Genomic DNA, 11,135 nt, shown 5'->3' with positions numbered 1-11,135 from the left:
CCCAAAATTGTCCCTTGGTCCCCTGCCCCAGGGTACCATCTACCTTTTTTGGACCCATCTAATGGATGTAGAATTGAATTGTTCAAGAAGAAAGGAAGAAGAAAAGAAAGAGGGTCTAAACAGGTTAGAAATAAGCATCCTGCCAGCACCTAGAACTGGCTATGAACAGTCACCTTTGGACCTTTCAGATGTACAGATAAATAAGCCAGCTTTTCCTTCAATGAGCTTAGATAGTGAGAGACTGATTTTAATAAACCACATTTATGATGAGAAAATATAAACTATACCCAAGATGCTAAAGGAGCAGTGCTGAAAGCCCTCTTTCCCAGAGAGTCAGCTTTAGATGAGAACTGAAGGAAGAGGAATAGGGTAGCAGCAGAGAAGGCAATGGCAACCCACTCCAGTACTCTTGCCTGGAAAATCCCATGGACGGAGGAGCCTGGTGGGCTGCCATCCATGGGGTCGCTGCGAGTCAGGCACGACTGAGTGACTTCACTTTCACTTTTCACTTTCCTGCATTGGGGAAGGAAATGGCAACCCACTTCAGTGTTCTTGCTTGGAGAATCCCGGGGACGGGGGAGCCTGGTGGGCTTCCGTCTATGGGGTTGCACAGAGTCAGACACGACTGAAGCGACTTAGCAGCAGCCGAGAAGGGCAGGGAGGAAGAGGGGTATATGTCAGGGAAAACATCTTGAAACCATGCTAAATATGGTGCCTGAAGTCCACTGAAGGATCCGAAACAAGAAGCAACCTGATCAGTGTTGCATTTGAAAGTATCTCTTGTCTATTGATGTGCAAACTCTTGATGTACAAACTCAGTGGGTCTCTTTATGCTCAGGACAGGGGGCTTATTGAATTGGCAGAAAAAATATTTCTTAGGGAAAAATTGTTTAATGCGGTCAGTAGCCAATTAGACTGAGTTCTATGCCTCTCTTCTTCCTTAAAAGCTGAGCAAGGAGAGAAACAATATTGACTTGAGGCCTTCCCAGTCTGAACCCAGGAGTTCTTGCTGATTTGTTTTTATTAATATGCTCACGTGCAAAAATGGAACAAAACTTCCAAAACAGGCAGAGTAGTGTAGAATTGTACTTTGTTCCTTTAAAAGTATGTTGTATATCAAGGTTCTAGTCACTAGTAGCCAGCTACTGTGCTATAGCAAAGACGGTAAAAGACAGCTAGTATTCTTTCTTGTGCTTGTTAAAATTCTGACAGATCCCTGAGATGCCACGAAAAGGAGTGAAATGATGTCTGAAATCTGCTGGTCTGGAAACAAGAGAATTTATTAGATGAATCCTAGGGCACTGGGATTGATCAATATAGTTGGCCCATTTAACCACAATCTTCACATGGCAATTTAGACAGAATTTTCTGCTTTACTATATCCTTCTCTATGAAATGTTCTATCATTGATTTCCTCAGGTTAGAAGAATTCTCTAAGTGAATTTCAATTTAGTGCGGCAAACTCTAAGACTATGATTCAGTTTATGAAGTACATATCCCAAAGTGACTGGGTAGGAAGAATCCAGGCTTTGGGGTCAGACAGAACGTACCAACATTGCCAGGTTATCAGCCTTCTTTCTTCATTTGCAAATAGGAAAATAATATTTTACGCACACAAACTGGTTGTGAGGCTGTAATATTCTTCTCATAAAAGTGAGTGTTTTGTAACTGAGTTCACTTCCCTTTTCTGGAGCAATCTTTTGTGGAAAGTACAGTAGAACCCACACTGTGCAAGTAGGAAGGAAGCTTACCTTGCCTGTATAGACCACTTTGCAGTTTTCCCAAACACTTTTACATTCATATCCTCCTTTGATAGACAATATCATATACGTAGACTAATTGTGCTTAGGTGGTGGATAGGATTAGACACAGTTTCCCTTAATAAATGTAAAGAATAATGTTTTCTTTCACTCAAAATGACATAGATAGAGCTAGAGGATAGCATTAGTTCTTAAAAAATGGAAACTCTCTCCTAAAATGTAGCAGAATTTTTACTTTTCCTTGAGAAGCAGACCTGTTATATTTGACTATTTTTAAAAATTCTTAAAATATTTTGAATTTAAATTTGAATCATTTGTAGGTATACTACATCTAAATTTAGGATGATTTTCCAATGATTATTTTAACAATAAGAAATTAAGTCATTAAGTTGAACTATAAATATGAGTGTAGATTTATGAGCATATTTTCAGTTCAGTTGCTCAATCGTGTCTGACTCTTTGTGACCCCATGGACTGCAGCACGCCAGGCTTTCTGGTCCATCACCAGCTCCTGGAGCTTGCTCAAAATCATGTCCATCGAGTCGGTGATGCCATACTTTAAGTTATTAAAAAATTGATCTTTTTCTATGGGACTTTACATAGAACATAGGAGAAGTGTTGCCAATGTATTTAAAGAGTGACATCTACTGGCTCATTTGAGGTAAAAATGTTTGCTAAATTCTGTCTGCTTTACTCAGACAGAATTTACTATACTTTTACTGTAAAATCCTGATAGTTTCTCCACAGTTACTGTGTTTAGGAGTACATTAAGGCTATGTGTAATCCAACCAGTAAATTGAACTTTTTCTCTCTCTCTTTCTATCATTAAAGATAAAGCTGCCATTGAAGAGAATCTCAAATCACTGACACCACTCGCATGAGCTATTATTTTAATTGTATGAACAGGGCTTTTAGCTCATCATATCCATCATCTTTGTTTCTTCCAATATAATATGTTTCTTCCAAAACTCACTATGGAGTTGAAGGAAAATAGAGATTTGGATTAGTCATGTGCTTTACAGAAATCATATCCAATTTGAGAAATCCTGAACAAGAAGGTTTCCCTGGAGAGCTTAATTATGCCCTTTCTTTTACCTTTTGCTTTTAAATACAATTGCAGCTATTTCATGAACAAATTGGGCTTCCCTGGTGGGCTCAGTGGTAAAGAATCCACCTGCCAATGCTGAAGACATGGATTCAATCACTATGTCGGGAAGATCCCGAAGAGGAGAAAACACTCCAGTATTCTTGCCTGGAAAATCCCATGGACAAAGGAGCCTGGTGGGCTACAGTCCATGGGGTCACAAAGAGTCGGACATGACGGATTGACTAACTTTTGTTTGCTAGTTGTTCAAATGATGTAAATGGTAATGCCCAAAGTTTTAATGAATGTGTCCAATTATGAAGATGCCATGTAGGAATCAGAAACATAATCCTAGGTCCTTTGCATCCACCTTACTATCGAAGAGAGGGCCATCGTGAGCCACCTGGTTCATTTGTGAACCACTTGGTTTCATTTCTATTCATATAGGTTTTGATGTTTCTGAACCACTTATCAGTGCTTGGCAAAGAAGCAGTGATTGCATTGGGTCCTTACTAAAGTGAGATGGAAACTGCTTAGCAGAGTATCTCTTCTATACGTGGTATGCGCTATATAAATGCTTGTTGAATAAAAGAACAGCCTTGAAGTCTGCTGAGTATATTTCACAGTTCCTTCTATTTATTGTGCACACACAAATTTTCATTTAGGATATGTGTTTTAAAATGTCCCCAGGATTTTCTTCAATCAGGCATGTTAAGACACGGAAATGACTGTCATGAAGAAGAATTTTTTATATTCACAGATCCCTAGAAGCAAGAGCCGTGGAACACCACACAGGGCCACCTAGGGAAGAATCAGGATCAGGAGGCAGAGGGAACAAGGGGAAAGCAAGAGCAAGAACTTTTATTGTGGTTTTGTTGTTGTTGTTTAGTCGCTAAGTGTCCTACTCTTTGCCACCCCATGGACTATAGCCTGCCAAGCCCTACGTCCATGGGGTTCTCCAGGCAAGAATGCTGGAGTGAGTTGCCATTTCCTTCTCCAGGGGATCTTCTCAACCCAGGAATTAAACCCGTTTTTAGAAAAGGCAGAGGAACCAGAGATCAAATTGCCAACATCTGCTGGATCATGGGAAAAGCAAGAGAGTTCCAGAAAAACATCTATTTCTGCTTTATTGACTATGCCAAAGCCTTTGACTGTGTGGATCACAATAAACTGTGGAAAATTCTGAAAGAGATGGGAATACCAGACCACCTGACCTGCCTCTTGAGAAATTTGTATGCAGGTCAGGAAGCAACAGTTAGAACTGGACATGGAACAACAGACTGGTTCCAAATAGGAAAAGGAGTTCGTCAAGGCTGTATATTGTCACCCTGCTTATTTAACTTCTATGCAGAGTACATCATGAGAAACGCTGGTCTGGAAGAAACACAAACTGGAATCAAGATTGCTGGGAGAAATATCAATAACCTCAGATATGCAGATGACACCACCCTTATGGCAGAAAGTGAAGAGGAACTCAAAAGTCTCTTGATGAAAGTGAAAGTGGAGAGTGAAAAAGTTGGCTTAAGGCTCAACATTCTAAAAACGAAGATCATGGCATCCGGTCCCATTACTTCATGGGAAATAGATGGGGAAACAGTGGAAACAGTGTCAGACTTTATTTTTGGGGGCTCCAAAATCACTGCAGATGGTGACTGCAGCCATGAAATTAAAAGACGCTTACTCCTTGGAAGGAAAGTTATGACCAACCTAGATAGCATATTCAAAAGCAGAGACATTACTTTGCCAACAAAGGTCTGTCTAGTCAAGGCTATGGTTTTTCCTGTGGTCGTGTATGGATGTGAGAGTTGGACTGTGAAGAAGGCTGAGCGCCGAAGAATTGATGCTTTTGAACTGTGGTGTTGGAGAAGACTCTTGAGAGTCCCTTGGACTGCAAGGAGATCCAACTAGTCCATTCTGAAGGAGATCAGCCCTGGGATTTCTTTGGAAAGAATGATGTTAAAGCTGAAACTCCAGTACTTTGGCCACCTCATGTGAAGAGTTGACTCATTGGAAAAGACTCTGATGCTGGGAGGGATTGGGGGCAGGAGGAGAAGGGGACGACAGAGGATGAGATGGCTGGATGGCATCACTGACTCGATGGACTTGAGTCTGAGTGAACTCCGGGAGATGGTGATGGACAGGGAGGCCTGGCGTGCTGCGATTCATGGGGTTGCAAAGAGTCGGACACGACTGAGCGACTGAACTGAACTCCTTGGCCGGTAGGTTCTTTACCACTGAGTCACCTGGGAAAACTTTCATTTCAGTTTTTACAGGAGGGAATGAGCAAGGCAGAGTAAACAGGCTGAGGATTGGCTAGTTTGAATAATTTCATCAGGCTCTGGAGTGTTGGGGTTGCCCTGAGTTTTCTGATATTTCTAGGAATTACCTAACCCTCGGAGGAGCAGTCCCTCCCTGGTCAGCAAGGCCCCAGACGCCAGCACCATCAAGAATACAGACAGTAAGAAAGTAGAGTTAGTATAGTAGGTCAGACATTGTCACACTTTTTCCCCTTCTTCCTTCTCCATCTTCATCTAGGGTAGACCCTACTCAGGAGAATCAAGATTCAGAAGCCCAAATAGACAAGTACTTAAATATTGGGAGTTTTAAAAATCAGTTCTAAAAAAAAAAATAAAAATCATTTCTATCTGGATCAGCTATACAATATACCTGTGCAATTCAAGTCTCAGACGTATTATTGGGTTTAGATTGTGTTTTCAGTCATTTTCTTCATTACTATAGAATAATGAGGCTAGCAGTTACTGAATAAGTTAACTTGTAAAATAGCATTGGAAAGATGGATTACCAAAAGGAGTGTTGCATGTTTGTCTCAATTCCACAGTCGTCTTTATAAATAAATGTAGGAATATATATATTTGTGAAATATGCAACATAGGTGCTAAGTGGCAACATAGAACTGATTAGGAGGAAGATGGCACACGTAGTTTCCGGTGTGAATACCGTTACACTTTGACGTATGTGTGCTATGACGTGATCTCCACCACAAGTGTGGTTACCATTGATCGCCACACAGTTGGCCTCCTTATTCATTTCACCCATCCCCCTTCCCGCCTCCACCCTGGTAACCCTAAGCTGGTCTCTGCATCTGTGAATTTGTCTGTGTATTTTGTTTGTTTTTTGATTCCACATATCTGTGAAATCATACACTATTTGTCTTGCTTCTGACATTTCATTTAGCATAATATCTCCAAAGTTCATCCATGTTGTTACAAAGGGTAGAATTTTGTTCTTTTTTTACATGGCTGAAAATAGTCCATCGTATATATACATATGGATACCATAGCTTCTTTATCCATCCATCATGGAAAAGTAGGTTGTTTCCATATTTTGGCTGTTGTAAAAATTGCTGCAATGAATATACAGTTGCATACATCATTTTGAATTAGTGTTTTTGTGTTCTTTGGATAAATACCCAATGTGGAATTGTGAAACCTGTATGTGGGTCAAGAAGCAACAGTTAGAACTCTGTATGGAATAACTGACTAGTTCAGGATTGAGAAAGGAGTATGACAAGGTTGTTTATTATCACCCTGTGTATTTAACTTATAAGCAGAGCACATCATGTGAAATGCCGGACTGAATGAGTTACAAGCTAGAATCAAAATTGCAGGGAGAAATATCAAGAACCTTAGATATGCAGATGATATCACTCTAATGGCAGAAAGCGAAGAGAAACTAAAGAGCCTCTTGATGAGGGTGAAGGAAGAGAGTCAAAGAGATGGCTTAAACATTTAAAGAACTAAGATCATGGCATCCGGCCCCATCACTTCATAGCACACAGAAGGGGAAAAGATGAAAGCAGTGACGAATTTCCTCTTCGTGGGCTCTCAAATATCTGTGGATGGTGACTGCAGCCATGAAATTAGAAGATAATTGCTTCTTGGCAGAAAAACTATGACAAACCTGGACAGTGTGTTAAAAGGCAAAGACATCGCTTTGCCGACAAAGATCAATATAGTCAAGGCTATGGTCTTTCCAGTAGTCATGTACAGATGCAAGAGCTAGACACTAAAGGCAGAGCACTGAAGAACTGATGCTTTCAAACTGTGGTGCTGGAGAAGACTCTTGAGAGTCCCTTGGAAAGCAAGGAGATCCAACCAGTCAATCTTAAAGGAAATCAACCCTGAATACACCTTGGAAGGACTGATGCTGAAGCTCCAAAACTTTGGCCACCTGATATGAATAGCTGACTCATTGGAAAAAGCCCTAATGCTGGGAAAGATTGAAGGCGGAGGAGAAAAGGGTAACAGAGGATGAGATGGTTGGATGGCATCACTGATTCAGTGGACATGAAGTTAGGGCAAACTCCAGGAGACGGTGAGGGACAGGGAAGCCTGGTGTGCTGCAGTCCATGGGGTTGTGAAGAGTCGGACTTGGTGACCGAACAACAACAACAACAATAGTTTTATTTTTAATTTTTTGACGTATCTCCATGCTGTTTTCTATCATGTCCACAGCAGTTTACAGTTCTACCAATAGTGTTCGAGAGTTCCCTTTTCTCCACATCCTCTCCAAGATTTGCTGTTTCTGGTCTTTTCTACAATAGCCATTCTAACAGGTGTGAGGTGATTTCTCATTTGATTTCCATTTTAATTTCCCTAACAATTAGTGATGTTGAGCATCTTTTCTTGTACCTATGTCTTCTTTAGAAAAATGTTTATTCAGATCCTTTCCCCTTTTTAAAATCAAGTTGTTTGGGGTTTGTTGTTGCTGTTGAGTTATACAAGTTCTTTATATATTTTGGATATTAAACCCTTATTAGATATATGATTTGGAAGTATTTTCTCCTATTCTGTAGGTTGCATTTTCATTTTTTTCCCTCATTGATTTATTTTTATTTATTTATTTTTTACTTTATAATATTGTATTGGTTTCCTTTGCTATGCAGAAACATTTTAATTTGATATAGTCCCATTTATTTATTTTTGCTTTTGTTTCCCTTGCCTGGGTAATCAGATCCAAGTTTTTTATTACTGTTTCATTCTGCTTACTTGTAATTGGTCTGTTCAGATTTTCTATTTCTTTACAATTCAGTGTTAGATTGTATATTTCTAGGAATTTATCCATCTCTTCTGGATTGTTCAATTTGATGACATAGAATTGTTCATAATGGTCTCTTATGATCCGTTGTGTTTCTTCTGTTTCAGTTTGTAATTTCTTTTTCATTTCTGATTTTATTTATTTGAGTCCTCTCTCATTTTCTTGGTGAGTCTAGCTTAAGGTTTGTTGATTTTGTTTATCTTTTCAAAGAATCACCTCTTGGTTTCATTGATCTTTTCTGTTGCTTTCTCAGTCTCTACTTAATTTATTTCTGAGCTTTCCTTATGGATTTTCTGTCTAGTTGAACTTTCCGTTGATGTAAGTGGGGTGTTAAGGGCCCGTGCTACTGTTGTACTGCTTTCATTTTTTTCCCCCTTTAAGCCCATTAATATTTACTTTATGTATGTCGGGCTCCTCTGTTGAGTTCGTGTACAGTTATAAATATTATATCTCCTTGCTAGATTGGCCTGTTTATTATGATGTAATGCCCTTATTCATCTTTTAGTACAGTCTCTATTTTAAAATTTATTTGGTCTGATATGAGTTATAACTACTTCAGCTTTCTTTGCATCTTCATACACTTGAATATATTTTTCCATTCCTTCACTTTCAGTCTCTCACTCACTTCTGAAGTGAGTCTGTTATACACAGCACATAAATGGGTCTTGGTTTTTTCAGTCCGTTCAGCCATTATATATTTTTATTGTCAATTATGGTCCATTTTCATAAAGGTCTTATTGATACATTTGTTAATTTTGTTGTTTTCTGACTGTTTTTGTATTTCCTCTCTGTTCTTTCTTCTCCTTCTCTCTTCCCTTGTGTTTTGATGGTTTCCTTTAGTGTTATGTTTTGATTTCTTTCTCATTTTCTTTCAGTTATTTGCTATATAGGTTGTTTACTTGTGGTTACTATGAGGTTCACATGTAACATACTATATATCAATAGTGGCCTGTTTAAGTTGGTAACAACTTTAATTTGAATACTTTCCAAAGCTTTATCTTTTCACCTTCTGTAATGTGAATGTTGCTTTTCTTGTTGTCCCAAAGGTCTATTAAAGTACATTTGCTTTTCTTAATTCTTTTTAAATTTTGCTGCTCTGTTTGACTTGAGTTCTTGACTTCCATCTCAATGATTTGTTCTTCTGCCTTATCCGGTCTGCTAGTGAACCTCTTTAATGTATTTTTCAATTCAATTATAACTTTTGTTTTGAACTTGCTTATGTTTTTATCTCTTTGTTGAAGTTCTCACTGTGTTCATCCATCCTGAGTTCAGTGATCATTTTTATGACCACTACTTTGAATTATTTATTAGTTAGTTTCAGTTTAGTCACTCAGTCAGGTCCAACTGTTTACAAACCCATAGACCGCAGCACGCCAGGCTTCCCTGGCTATCATCAACTCCCAGAGCTTGCTCAAAATCATGTCCATGAAGTCGGTGATGCCATCCAACCATCTCATACTCTGTCATCCCTGGCCATCGCCATTGCAAGAAAAATCAGTTAGTTTGCTTATCCCTGTTTCATTTAGTTCTTTTTTCTGAGTTTTTTGTCTTGTTCTTTTGATTGGAATATATTCTTTTGTCTCCTTATTTTGCCTAATTTTTTTGTATTTGTTTTTCTATATTAAGCAAATCAGTTCTCCTGGTCTTGAAGGAGATGTTCTGTGGGGCTCAGAGTTAAAATCCTGCCTAGCCACAAGAGCAGGAGCTCAAGGGATGTCCTGAATATGGGCTACGTACACTTTCTTGTTGTGCCAGGGTTGTGGCTACCGTTGTGGCTTGCTGGTGGGCTGGACTGGACCTGGGCTGGCTGCAGGGCCTGGCCACGGCCATTCCAAGTTTTAATCCCATCCCCCCTTTTCATTATTAACAGCTGTGTGACTTTAGGAGATGCAAGCTTGATCTCTAGGTCAAGAAGATCCCCTGGAGGAGGGCATGGCAACCACTCCAGTATTCTTGTCTGGAGAGTCCCACAGACAGAGGAGCCTGGTGGGCTGCAGTCCATGGTGTCGCAAAGAATCGGACACAACTGAAGGAACTTAGCATGTGTGACTGTAGACTACTTATTTAGCATTTCCAAGACTTTGATTTCTCACAAGTAAAATGGGTGATAACAAAGGTACCTATCAAACAGCTTGTGGTGAGAATTAAGTCAGTATTGAGAAAGTTCTTAGAAAGTAGTGGCATGTAGAATGACCAAGAGGTTAATCCATTGTTATACTTTGTGACAAAGGTCTGTATAGTCGAACCTATGGTTTTACCAGTGGTCATGTATGGATGTGAGAGTTGGACTATAAAGAAAGCTGAGCAATGAAGAATTGATGCTTTTGAACTGTGGTGTTAGAGAAGACTCTTGAGGGTCCCTTGGAGTGCAAGGAGATCAAACCAGTCACTCCTAGAGAAGATCAGTCCTGAATGTTCATTGGAAGGACTGATGCTGAAGCTGAAGCTCCAATACCTTGGCCACCTGATGCGAAGAACTGACTCACTTGAAAAAACCCTGAAGCTGGGAAAGATTGAAGGCAGGATGAGAAGGGGACAACAGAGGATGAGATGGTTGAATGGTATCACTGACTCAATGGAGAGGAGTTTGAGTAAGCTCCAGGAGTTGGTGATGGACAGGGAAGCCTGGCATGCTGCAGTTCATGGCGTGACAAAGAGTCAGACATGACTGAATGACTGAACTGACTGACTGACTGATACTTTGTGATTCTTATAAAATGTACCTGTTTTGTAAGGTACGTTTACAAAATTCAGTATGAGACCAGCTTTGTTAAAATGGCAAAAGTTCTTCATGGAATTGATTCTGCTGCTGCTGCTGCTAAGTCTCTTCAGTCGTGTCCGACTCTGTGCGACCCCATAGACGGCAGCCCACCAGACTCCCCCGTCCCTGGGATTCTCCAGGCAAGAACACTGGAGTGGGTTGCCATTTCCTTCTCCAATGCATCAAAGTGAAAAAATAAAGTGAAGTCGCTCAGTCATGTCCGACTCCTAGCAACCCCATGGACTGCAGCCCACCAGGCCCCTCCGTCCATGGGATTTTCCAGGCAAGAGTACTGGAGTGGGGTGCCATTGCCTTCTCCTGACTCTGCTGTAGGAGATACATTATATTTGCCATAGAAACTGCAACAAAAGACACAGTTTTTAAAGACATGAATATTCGGAAGAAGGACTTAGATTTCAGTCTTCTGATTTGTTCATTAAACTTTATTTTTCCATTTAAAAGTCTTTACATG

The sequence above is a fragment of the Bubalus bubalis genome, chromosome 10, assembly GCF_019923935.1.
Source record: "Bubalus bubalis isolate 160015118507 breed Murrah chromosome 10, NDDB_SH_1, whole genome shotgun sequence".
NCBI classification, from domain to species: Eukaryota; Metazoa; Chordata; class Mammalia; order Artiodactyla; family Bovidae; genus Bubalus; species Bubalus bubalis.
Note: the sequence above shows the minus strand (reverse complement) of the source record.